Here is a 9,415-nt window from a genome sequence, read left to right on the forward strand (position 1 = left end):
AGTGTAATAAAAGTAAACATCACAAATTACAAGAATTAATAAAAGCTACAACTACCCAATGTAAGAAAACAATAATAACAACTCAATTAAACAATAAGAACAAGAAAACATAAATTGCATTAATGGAAATTAAAACTAATAAGAGTGTATCAACATAAAAATAACATGAAGGGGAAATTAACAATAAGAACTAGAAGAGCAAAGGTGTAATAACAAGGAATTGAAAGGGAAAACAAGAATTGAAAGATAAATTTAAGAGAGATTAACCTAACTTTATCCTAATTTCTACCCTAAATCTAGAGAGAGGAAAGAGCCTCTGTCTCTAGAATTCTACCCTAAAACATGATGAAAACTCTACTATGATTCCTTTCCCACTCCCTTGCAATCCTTGGATTCAAAAGCATCAGAAATGAGTTGGATTTAGGCATCCTTGAGCTCAGAAATCGCCCCCAGCATTTTGCCTTTAGTGAAGTCACGTGCAGCTTGTCACGCATACGCATGGGTCACGCGTATGCGTCGCATTGCAAAATTCCTCTTCACGCATGCGCGTGGGTGACGTGTGCGCATCGCTGGCGAATCTTCCTCTCACGCGTACACGTGCGCGTGGCCTTGAGTTCAGTAAATCCTCATTTCTTCATGAATTCTCCATTTTTGCATGTTTTTTCTTCATTCCTTCAACCCAATCTTTTCCTTCTAATCCTAAAATCACTTAACAAACATATCAAGGCATCAAATGGAATTAAAGTGAGTTAAAATTAGCGATTTAAAGGCCTAAAAAACATGTTTTTACTTTAAGTGCAAATTAGGAGAAATTCACCAAATAATGCTATTTCATTGAATAAATGTGAGAAAAGTCGATAAAATCCCCTAAATTTAATACAAGATAAACCACAAAATTGGGGTTTATCACTCTGCCACAGGAGAGCTGAAAGTAAAGACTAAAAGAATCTAACGAACCTCTTCCACAAGAGAGCAGAGCACAAGAAAGAAAAGAATGTATTAACTTAAGGGATATCTGCCACAAGAGAGCAGATCTCTGACACAGGAGACTAGAGGGCAAAGATAAAAAAATTTTAAAAGACTATCTGCCACATGAAAGTAGATGCAACATTGTTTGGGCCTTAGGGCCAAATGTATAGTGGGGTTGCCCGCACACTGTGAACTATTTTCCAAATGTAAGTATATCACATGTTTAAAAGTTACAATGTATGCAGCCTGGCCATAAGACTTATATGCACACTGTATGCATCTGGAAAGCTATATCCGGGACTTGTGCCTATGTCGGGAGAGGGTAGGTGATGAATGGATTCTTTGCTAGTAAAGAATTCCTCAATAAATTCTCGTTGCTAGTATAGTTTCTAAACTAACAAAGAATCCTTTCATACAAAAATTTGGTTGTCACAAGTAACAAACCCCTAAAATTATAAACCAAAGTATTTAAACCTCGGGTCGTCTCTCAAGAAATTGCAGGGAGGTGTATTTATTATTGGTTATGGAAAAGTATCTTCTTGGGTTTTTGAAAGGTTGAACAAGGAATGTAATTGATAAGAAAATAAACTAATAGTTAAGAAAGGCTCTTGGCGAGGTATGAGAACTAGAAGTCCTATCCTAGTTATCCTTATTAATTGTGATGAGAATTGTCCATTGCTCCCACTTAGTTAACTGAAGAACGAAACTCTCGTGCGATCTAGAAATTTCACAAATAAATTCGCGTTGCAAGTATAGCTTCTAGACCGTCAAGAATTCCTTTCTTACAAAAACTTTGGTTGTCACAAGTAACAAACCCAATAAAATTTATAAGCCGAAGTATTTAAACCTCGGGTCATCTTCTCAAGGAATTACAGGGAAGTATGATTTATTATTGGTTATGGAAAACAGTATTTTTGGGTTTTGAAAAGGTTTGAACAAGAGAAATAAATTGCAGGAATTAGTAAATCAATAACTAAGAAAACTCTAGGCAAGGTATGAGAATTTGGAAGTCCTATCCTAGTTATCCTTATTGATGGTGATGAGAATTGAGTTTTAATCCCACTTGGTCAGCCTTTACTAAACAAAGGAAAGTTAAGTGGACTAATTAGCTTGATTCTCAGGTCCTAATCAATTCCTAAGGAAAGACTAGAGTTATTGGAATTCAAATCAATTAGCAAAAATAACAATTATCAATCACGATGAGTTTGATAACTCAAGAGTCTCCAATTAATCAATGAAAGCCAAGATTATAAAGAGCTAAATAAAAATCATAAATATGAAATACCTCAATTGCATTAATAAAAGAAAATCAATCTAAACATAAAGAGTTCATAAGCCAAATTGGTAACATAAGGCAGATACGAATAAAAGCATTAGAATAAATAAAAATATAAAAGGAATATTGAACCTGATAAAGAGTTGAAATCCTAAATCCTTTAAGAGGAATCCTAATCCTAAAACCTAAGAGAGAGGAAAGAACCTCTCTCTCTAAAAACTACATCTAAATTATGAAAAGTGAATAATGGAAGACATCCCGATGAATGGATGCATTCCTCCACTTTATAGCCTCTAATCTGTGTTTTCTGGGCCGAAAACTAGGTTTGAAACAGCCCAGAAATCGCCCCAACAATTTCTGGTACGTACAGGTCGCGGAAAAGTGACGCGGAAGTGGTGCACAAAATCGTGATCATTCATTCCTTGGTAACGGCGCTAAAAACTTAATACGCACGTTCATAATTTTAGTTCTTTTTCACAATTTCGATACAACTAACCAGCAAGTGCACTGGGTCGTCCAAGTAATAAACCTTACGTGAGTAAGGGTCGATCCCACGGAGATTGTCGGCTTGAAGCAAGCTATGGTCACCTTGTAAATCTCAGTCAGGCGGATTCAAAAGGTTATAGAGTTTTAATAATTAAAAGATAAATAAAACATAAACTAGCATAGAGATACTTATGTAATTCATTGGTGAGAATTTCAGATAAGCGTATAGAGATGCTTTCGTTCCTCTGAACCTCTGCTTTCCTGCTGTCTTCATCCAATCATTCCTACTCCCTTCCATGACAAGCTTTATGTAGGGCATCACCGTTGTCAATGGCTACATCCCATCCTCTCTGTGAAAATGGTCCAATGCGCTGTCACTACATGGCTAATCATCTGTCGGTTCTCGATCATACTGGAATAGGATTTACTATCCTTTTGCGTCTGTCACTACGCCCAGCACTCGCGAGTTTGAAGCTCGTCACAGCCATCCCTTCCCAGATCCTACTCAGAATACCACAGACAAGGTTTAGACTTTCTGGATCTCAAGAATGGCCGTCTATGGGTTCTAACTTATACCACGAAGATTCTAATATCTCGGACTCGGTCCTCTGTATTAGATATCTAAGAGATACTCATTCTAGCTTGTTTGCATGTAGAACGGAAGTGTTTGTCAGGCACGCGTTCATAGGTGAGAATAATGATGAGCGTCACATAATCATCACATTCATCATGTTCTTGGGTGCGAATGGATATCTTAGAGAAGGAATAAGCTTGAATTGAATAGAAAAACAGTAATACTTTGTATTAATTCATGAGGAACAGCAGAGCTCCACACCTTAATCTATGGAGTGTAGAAACTCTATCGTTGAAAATACATAAGTGATAATGGAGTTCATTGGTCTCAGCCCCAGAGGGGGAACCAGAAGAACCAATCCTCAAATGATCCGAAAATAAAACTCCGGATGTAAATACAATAGTAAAAAGTCCTATTTATGCTAAACTAGTTACAAGGGTTTACAGAAATGAGTAAATGATGCACAAATCTACTTCCGGGGCCTACTTGGTGTGTGCTTGGGCTGAGCATTGAGCTTTACACATGTAGAGGCTTCTCTTAGAGTTGAATGCCACTTTGTAACCTGTTTCTGGCGTTTAACTCCACTTTGCAACCTGTTTCTGGCGTTTGACTCCAGAATGCAGCATGGAACTGGCGTTCAACACCAGTTTACGTCATCTAAACTCGGAAAAAGTATAAACTATTATATATTTCTGGAAAGCTCTGGATGTCTACTTTCCAACGCAATTAAGAGCGCACCATTTGGAGTTCTGTAGCTCCAAAAAATATACTTTGAGTGCAGGGAGGTCAGAATCCAACAGCATCTGCAGTCCTTCTTCAACCTCTGAATCTGATTTTTGCTCAGGTCCCTCAATTTCAGCTAGAAAATACCTGAAATCACAGAAAAACACACAAACTCATAGTAAAGTCCAGAAATGTGAATTTTAATTAAAAACTAATAAAAATATACTAAAAACTAACTAAATCATACTAAAAACTATGTAAAAACAATGCCAAAAAGCGTATAAATTATCCGCTCATCACAACACCAAACTTAAATTGTTGCTTGTCCCCAAGCAACTGAAAATCAAATAGGATAAAAAGAAGTGAATATACTATAAATTCCAAAATATCAATGAAACTTAGCTCTAATCAGATGAGCGGGACTTGTAGCTTTTTACCTCTTGAATAGTTTTGGCATCTCACTTTATCCATTGAGGTTCAGAATGATTGGTATCTATAGGAACTTAGAATTTAGATAGTGTTATTGATTCTCCTAGTTCAGTATGTTGATTCTTGAACACAGCTACTTTATGAGTCTTGGCCGTGGCCCTAAGCACTTTGTTTTCCAGTATTACCACCGGATACATAAATGCCACAGACACATAACTAGGTGAACCTTTTCAGATTGTGACTCAACTTTGCTAAAGTCCCCAATTAGAGGTGTCCAGGGTTCTTAAGCACACTATGTTTTTGCTTTGGACCTTGACTTTAACCGCTCAGTCTCAAGTTTTCACTTGATACCTTTACGCCACAAGCACATGGTTAGGGACAGCTTGGTTTAGCCGCTTAGGCTAGGATTTTATTCCTTTAGGCCCTCCTATCCACTGATGCTCAAAGCCTTAGATCCTTTTTATTACCCTTGCCTTTTGGTTTTAAGGGCTATTGGCTTTTTGCTCTTGCCTTTTGGTTTAAAGAGCTTTTGGCTTTTTCTGCTTGGTTTTTCTTTTTCTCTTTTTTTTTCGCCATTTTTTTCTTTTTTTTTTCGCAAGCTTTTGTATTCACTTCAAGAATCATTTTTATGATTTTTTAGATTATCAAATAACATTTCTCTTTTTTCATCATTCTTTCAAGAGCCAATATATTTAACATTCATAAACAACAACTTCAAAAGACATATGCACTGTTCAAGCATTCATTCAGAAAACAAAAAGTGTTGCCACCACATCAAAATAATTAAACTAGTTTCAAGGATGAATTCGAAACCATGTACTTCTTATTCTTTTGTAATTAAAACATTTTCATTCAAGAGAGGTGATGGATTCATATTCATAACTTTAAGACATAGACACTTAGACACTAATGATCATGTAATAAGACACAAATATAAATAAACATAAAGCTCGAAAATCGAAAATAGGAAAATAAATAAACAAGGAGATTAAGGAATGAGTCCACCTTAGTGAGGGTGGCGTCTTCCTCTTCTTGAAGAACCAATGGTGCTCTTGAGCTCCTCTATGTCTCTTCCTTGTCTTTCTTGCTCCTCCCTCATAGCTCTTGTTGAGGTTCACGATCTCTTGTTTCCTCCATCCATTTCTTAGTGATGGGCTTATCCTCTTCAATGAGGATGTCTCCCTCTATGTTAATTCCAGCCGAATTGCAGAGGTGACAGATGAGGTGAGGAAAGGCTAACCTTGCCAAAGTAGAGGACTTGTTAGCCACCTTGTAGAGTTCTTGAGGTATAATCTCATGAACTTCCACCTCCTCTCTAATCATGATACTATGGATCATGATGGCCCGGTCTATAGTAACTTCAGACCGGTTGCTAGTAGGAATGATTGAGCGTTGAATGAACTCTAACCATCCCCTAGCCACTGGTTTGAGGTCATGCCTTCTTAGTTGAACCGGCTTGCCTCTTGAGTCAATTTTCCATTGAGCTCCTTCCTCACATATGTCTATGAGGACTTAGTCCAACTTTTGATCAAAGTTGACCCTTCTTGTGTAGGGGTGTACGTTCTGTTCCATCATTGGCAAGTTGAACGCCAGCCTTACATTTTTCGGACTGAAATCTAAGTATTTCCCCCGAACCATAGTAAGCCAATGCTTCGGATTCGGGTTCACACTTTGATCATGGTTCCTAGTGATCCATGTGTTTGCATAGAACTCTTGAACCATTAGGATCCCGACTTGTTGAATGGGGTTGGTGAGAACTTCCTAACCTCTTCTTTGGATCTCAAGTCAGATCTCTGGATACTCATTCTTTTTGAGCTTGAAAGGAACCTCAGGGATCACTTTTTTCTTGGCCACAACTTCATAGAAGTGGTCTTGATGGACCTTTGCGATGAACCTCTCCATCTCCCATGACTCAGAGGTGGAAGCAATTGCCTTCCCTTTCCTCTTTCTAGAGGTTTCTCTGGCCTTAGGTGCCATTAATGGTTATGGAAAAACAAAAAGCTATGCTTTTTACCACACCAAACTTAAAATATTTGCTCGTCCCTGAGCAAAAAAAGAAAGAAAAATAGTAGAAGAAGAAGAAAATGGAGGAGATGGAGGGTGAGGTGTTTTCAGCCAAGGGTGAATTTAGGGTTGTGTTGTGTGAAAATGAAGAAGGAATGAGGGATTTATATAGGAGCGGGGGGAGGGTGAAGTTTCGGCCATTAGGGTTGGGTTTGGGAGGGGAATTAGTTTGAATTTGAAGGTAGGTGGGGTTTTTGGGGAAGAGAGGATGGATGTGAGTGGTGAAGAGGTGATGGGGAAGAGTGATTGAGTTGATTGGTGAAGGATATTTGGGGAAGAGAGTCATGAAAAGGTGTGAAAAGGAGAGAAGAAGGGTAGGTGGGGGTCTTGTGGGGTCCACAGATCCTGTGGTGATCCTGTGGGGTCCACAAATCCTGAGGTGTCAAGGATTTTTCATCCCTGCACCTTTTAGACGTGTAAAACACCCTATACATGCAATTCTGGCATTTAACGCCAGACTGCTGCTTGTTTCTGGCGTTAAACACCACTTCCATGCTCTGTTCTGGCATTTAACGCCAGGTAGATGCTGGTTTCTGGCATTAAACGCCAGCTTGGTGCCTGTTTCTGGCGTTAAACGCCAAACAGATGCTTGTTTCTGGCGTTTAAACGCCAGACTGCTCTCCTCCAGGGTGTGCTATTTTTTTCTGCTGTTTTTCATTTTGTTTTTGATTTTTCAGTAGTTTTTGTGACTCCACATGATCATCAACCTAATAAAACACAAAATAACAATAGAAAATAAATAAATATAATTAGATAACATTGAGTTGCCTCCCAACAAGCGCTTCTTTAATGTCAATAGCTTGACAGTGAGCTCTCATGGAGCCTCACAGATGTTCAAAGCATTGTTAGAACCTCCCAACACCAAACTTAGAGTTTGAATGTGAGGGTTCAATACCAAACTTAGAGTTTGGTTGTGGCCTCCCAACACCAAACTTAGAGTTTGACTTTGGGGGCTTTGGTTGACTCTGCAGTGAGAGAAGCTTTTCATGCTTCCTCTCCATGGTTACAGAAGGAGATCCTTGAGTTTTAAACACAAGGTTGTCCTCATTCAGTTGAAGGATCAATTCTCCTCTGTCCATATCAATCACAGCTCTTGCTGTGGCTAGGAAGGGTCTTCCAAGGATGATGGATTCATCCTCATCCTTCCCAGTGTCTAGGATTATGAAATCAACAGGAATGTAAAGGCTTTTAACCTTTACTAGCACGTCCTCTACTTGTCCATAAGGCTGTTTTCTTGAGTTGTCTGCCATCTCTAATGAGATTCTGGTAGCTTGCACCTCAAAGATTCCCAGTTTCTCCATTACAGAGAGTGGCATGAGGTTTATCCCTGACCCAAGATCACATAGAGCCTTCTCAAAGGTCATGGTGCCTATGGTACAAGGTATTAAGAACTTTTCAGGATCTTGTTTTTTCTGAGGCAATGTCAGTTGATCCAGATCACTCAGTTCATTGATGAGCAAGGAAGGTTCATCTTCCCAAGTCTCATTACCAAATAATTTGGTATTCAGCTTCATGATTGCACCAAGGTACTTGGCAACTTGCTCTTCAGTAATATCTTCATTCTCTTCAAAAGAAGAATACTCATCAGAGCTCATGAATGGCATAAGGAGGTTCAATGGAATCTCTATGGTCTCTAGATGAGCCTCAGATTCCTTTGGTTCCTCAGAGGTAAACTCCTTGTTGATCACTGGACGTCCCAGGAGGTCTTCCTCACTGGGATTCACGTCCTCTCCCTCCCTTGTAGGTTCGGCCATGATGGTTAAATCAATGGCCTTGCACTCTCTTTTTGGATTCTCTTCTGTATTGCTTGGGAGAGTACTAGGAGGAGTTTCAGTGACTCTTTTACTCAGCTGGCCCACTTGTGCCTCCAAATTTCTAATAGAGGACCTTGTTTCATTCATGAAACTTAAAGTGGCCTTAGATAGATCAGAGACTATATTTGCTAAGCTAGATGGATTCTGCTCAGAATTCTCTGTCTGTTGCTGAGTGGATGATGGAAAAGGCTTGCTATTGCTAAACTTGTTTCTTCCACCATTATTAAAGCCTTGTTGAGGCTTTTGTTGATCCTTCCATGAGAAATTTGGATGATTCCTCCATGAGGGATTATAGGTGTTTCCATAGGATTCACCCATGTAATTCATCTCTGCTATTGCAGGGTTCTCAGGATCATAAGCTTCTTCTTCAGAAGATGCCTCTTTAGTACTGTTGGATGATTCCTTCAATCCATTCAGACTCTGAGAGATCATATTGACTTGCTGAGTCAATATTTTATTCTGAGCCAATATGGCATTCAGAGTATCAATTTCAAGAACTCCCTTCCTCATAGGCGTCCCATTATTCACAGGATTCCTTTTAGAAGTGTACATGAACTGGTTATTTGCAACCATGTCAATGAGTTCTTGAGCTTCTGCAGGCGTTTTCTTTAGGTGAATGGATCCACCTGCAGAATGGTCTAGTGACATCTTTGATAGCTCAGACAGACCATCATAGAATATATCCAAGATGGTCCATTCTGAAAGCATGTCAGAAGGACACTTTTTGGTCAGTTCCTTGTATCTCTCCCAAGCTTCATAGAGGGGTTCACCTTCTTTCTATTTGAAGGTTTGAACATCCACTCTAAGCTTACTAAGCTTTTGAGGAGGAAAGAACTTGGCTAAGAAAGCCGTGACCAGCTTATCCCAAGAGTTCAGGCTATCCTTAGGTTGAGAGTCCAACCATATTCTAGCTCTGTCTCTTACAGCAAATGGGAAAAGCATAAGCCTATAGACCTCGGGATCAACCCCATTGGTCTTAACAGTATCACAGATCTGCAAGAACTCAGTTAAGAACTGAAAAGGATCTTCAGATGGAAGTCCATGAAACTTGCAGTTCTGTTGCATCAGAGAAACTAATTG

At 39.1% G+C, this 9,415-nt stretch overlaps 1 non-coding gene across 1 annotated transcript; it reads left to right on the forward strand.

The window, feature by feature from the left end:
* Positions 1–9,037: 9,037 nt before the first annotated feature.
* LOC148553848 (small nucleolar RNA R71) lies at positions 9,038–9,145 on the forward strand. Its single transcript, XR_015892851.1, has one exon. It is a non-coding gene; the product is annotated as a small nucleolar RNA R71 (small nucleolar RNA).
* Positions 9,146–9,415: the final 270 nt, after the last annotated feature.

This window comes from Arachis ipaensis, chromosome B7 (genome assembly GCF_059453495.1).
Source record: "Arachis ipaensis isolate K30076 ecotype BB chromosome B7, ASM5945349v1, whole genome shotgun sequence".
Lineage (NCBI taxonomy): Eukaryota > Viridiplantae > Streptophyta > Magnoliopsida > Fabales > Fabaceae > Arachis > Arachis ipaensis.